Here is a 3,849-nt window from a genome sequence, read left to right as displayed (position 1 = left end):
TGTGTGTGAGGAGGAGGATTTTGAACTGAATACGTTGTGGGACCGGGAGCCAGTGGAGGTTCTGGAGGACAGGGGTAAATTACTATAAAAAAAATTACTACTATTACTGTAAGTGCAACTAATCCTGACCAAGTAATTTTTGTACCTAAGTCCAATCAAATCAAATTAACCTAGCTTTGCAAGATCAGAAAAAGCTTTTAAATTTATTTTATTTTTGAAACATCGTTGTCAGAAGTCAAAGTCTGCATGGAATGAAATAACTTTAATGAGTTAAAACTTGAATTAAATTTCGAATTATTATTAAAATTAACATAGAATGATATAGAATCAGCAGTAAAGTCTTGAACTATTGTACTGATAGGTCTGATGGTGGCGTTAGAGGAAAGGTCCATTCACCAAATCAATAAAAACGTGATTGTGCGCAACAAATGTTTACAGCAATCCAGCAATTACTTTGAGACATAGCTTGTGTGTTGTGTTTACAACTCATTTCTCCTCCCTGGAAGTGGCCAAAAAAACAATTACTGTGGGTTTAATAATTCCTTTTAACCTGGAATGTGTATATGTACGTTAATGACGGGCATATTTAGTGTCTTAGCTTTTCTTTTGTTAACCCAAGAAATAGTTTTATGTGTGTGTGTGTGTGTGTGTGCATGTGTGCGTGTCTGTGGGCTTTTGTGTCTAATTACAACCTCCTCTATGTTATACCTCATCACCCCCCACTGACTCTCTCTCGCGCTGTACCAGGGATCAGTGGCAGTGAATGAGCAGCTTGCCGTGTCACCGTTAATACCAACAAGTAAGAGGGAGGGAGGGAGGTTGGAGGAAAGAGGAGGAGGGAGTCATTCACTCATTATGCCTCTGTATACCTCTACATGTAAGAGAGAGCAGAGTAAGAGAAACAGACAGAAGATGATCAGTCACTTGGAAGTAAGGAGTGAAACAAAGAGGCAAAGATCTGCAGAGAAAGGGAGGAAAAGAGAGAGAGAGTTATACTGATGAGAGGAGAGAGTAAAAGGAGAAGGAAGACACTGGACACACATAAAAAGGAATAAAGGTCTGAGGTAGGAGAAAAAGAAAAAAGGAAGGAGACCCTCTTTCTTCCATTTTCTTTCTGCTGTGGGATTAACAGGTTTCTCTACACCTCTTCTCCTGAAGAAAGACCCCACTGTGTCGTTCTCTTCTTCTGTTCCCCATCCCTCCATCCAGAGAGAGAGGAGGACGTCTGTAGCAGGACCAAAATTGAAAGGAGGGACAAAGAGAGAAAGAGAGAAACAGAAGAACGAGGAGAGTTCAGATCACGCAAAAGGGTAAGGGCAAACAATCAGTCAGAAGGCTTATAGATGCACGCTGGCTTTATGCATAATCTCCTTAGAGAGAGAGTGGGTGTGTGTGTGTGTGTGTGTGTGTGTTTTAAAGGGCCATGGTGTATTTTTGCACTTTGGTCCACCTGACGTGTCTTTCTTATTTGTTAAAGAAATATTAGCAGTTGAACATAAGAAGTTACAAATCTGTATTAAAATATGTCAAAAATACAGAAAACACAACAACAACAAGAATTGTTTACTGTTAGTAATTCAATATTGTATCACACCGTACTAGCAGCAGTTAGTGGTAGAAGTTTCCAAAATTGTGAGGTATGTCTTTCCAAATAATGTAAACAGCTGTCGTTCAATTAAAACCAGACTTGTTTGTTGATCAGTGTCAGTCTGTAGCTTTAAGATTACAACTTGCTTTTTTGATAGGTATCATATTCTGCAATGCTAATAATTCATGAATCAACTGCTACGAGTTTGTGACCAATAATAAGGTAGTAATATTGTTTCTGTATACTGTAGAACAGTGGTTTCCAACTGAGAGTCTGTTAATATAAGAGGTTGTGAAGTAGGAGAAAAAACATCTCTGCTACACAAAATTATTTTGTACTTTTCTGAAATTGTTTGAAATATTGGAGGGTTTTACCTTCTCAAAAGTTTACTAGTCGTGAACTTCCTAAAAACAACTGATGCTCTTGTTTTTCTCGGGAAGACAGTCTTGATGTGTTACCCTGTTACACAAAAATAGTTTTTTGCTGTCTACCACTGTCGACCACAGATCCCTGTAGTTTGGTATCTGATGGTTTACTCAACTGCACTTTAATACACTCATTTTTAATCTTCTACAAACATTTACACTGTCTTTTTTTCAGTCAACACACTAGCAAATCTTTACTTAAGAATCTTTGAAAGTTAAGGTCTGATTTTATTTACAATCTCTGAATTTGACTATACAGAATGTTGGGTTTGACTCCTGGTCCCTCCTTGGGTACTCACAAAGTTGTTATACTCTTATCTTAATGCATACATTATGATATCATTTTCTAAACTGGGTGTAGCCGAGGTCACATTAACATTCACATTCCAACCCAATCTGCTGGCTGATTCATAAAAACATGCTGGTGTGAATGTTTTAACAATCAAAAATTTAGTTAACATTGATTTGGACATATGGTTCTATTTTTCTCTGAAATGAATTGAATACAGCACCTATACTACCCACAATGCAACTCAGCCAGTTGAGTTTGAGATCTGGGTCAAGCCCCAAGGCTTTGAAGCCAATTTGACCAAATGGTCATACCGCGTAATTACAGCAATGGCGAATCTTCTGTCCAGTTACATTTGGAAAGTCTCGAAGAACCAGACAGTGAAATAATTTTATCCCCCAAGTTAGCGGAGGGCTAATCTGGAAGTTAGCTGAAAAATAGGCAAAATATCCAGATAATTTTATTCCAGGAAATCTTTTTTGGCTTTGTGCACGACTGAACAACTTCCATTAGAATGAACAGAACCCCGTATCCAACTCTGTATCCAGTTCTCCCTTAATACATCCATGATTTTGGTGTGTTATGCTAGTAGTGGCTAATGTAGCCTGGGGGCCTCTTACGCAACACCCCCAGATTTATTTTCTTTTTCAAACTTGCAGTCTTTAGACCTGACTGACATCTTAAATTACATCCCTTGAGACAATTTATCAGACTTTGCACAGCTCCCTCTGCAGCTACAAAACACTTTATAGCCTACAAGGTTTTTCACATATCCAGTAATACTCCATAAGAAGTGTAAACACACTTTGATGTATTAAATCTACACATTTCTACTAGAACTAACTCACACAACAGAATAAAACTGGGTTGTCATTTGTTTTTTTTTCACTGAGGTGAGTTGTAACTATCCTCTACATTAACTTAATTTAATATTCCTGTATTCCACAAACACAAAAAACAAACCAATCTGCATCTCTCACTAGAAATGTCCTGCATCCAAACCTCCTTTCCACAGTAAAGCCTCTGGCTTGCCCCAGAAAGTTACCCATAATCGATTGCTTTTTGGTTCAATATTTGTCTGCAGCTGTGCCATTAGAGGGTTTTACTTTGCCAGTCTGCTTCTCCCAGTGGGGGGTGGGGGGTGTCTCCCTCAGGCCCATCAGTAAGCGGTAAGGGAGGGCAGGAATTAGATTTGGACATGGAGGTGTGCAAGGCACCCAGGACTCTCAGACTGTTCACTGAAGCTGCCAGTATGTTTCAGCAGAACTTTGACACCCACTTCAAGCAGTAATTGGCCAGGTGTGCAGAGGTGAGAAAGGTGCCAGATCTTCAGATGTTACAAAGCTCTCATAAACCACACGTGTATAATGCATGCTCAGCAGCAAAAAGCAGACAGACACAGTTTGAGAACTGTTAATCAGCTCTCTCTTTGTTGTCTCTAAATATTCTTTATGTTGCAGGATGTTTTATTTTCGCCGTGTTGCATTTTCCTAATGTGTGTCAATCTACAGGTATAATTATGTTTAGATAACACACACACACACACA

The sequence above is a fragment of the Morone saxatilis genome, unplaced genomic scaffold (genome assembly GCF_004916995.1).
Source record: "Morone saxatilis isolate NCDOM2014 unplaced genomic scaffold, NCSU_SB_2.0 Contig8, whole genome shotgun sequence".
NCBI lineage: Eukaryota > Metazoa > Chordata > Actinopteri > Moronidae > Morone > Morone saxatilis.
Note: the sequence above shows the minus strand (reverse complement) of the source record.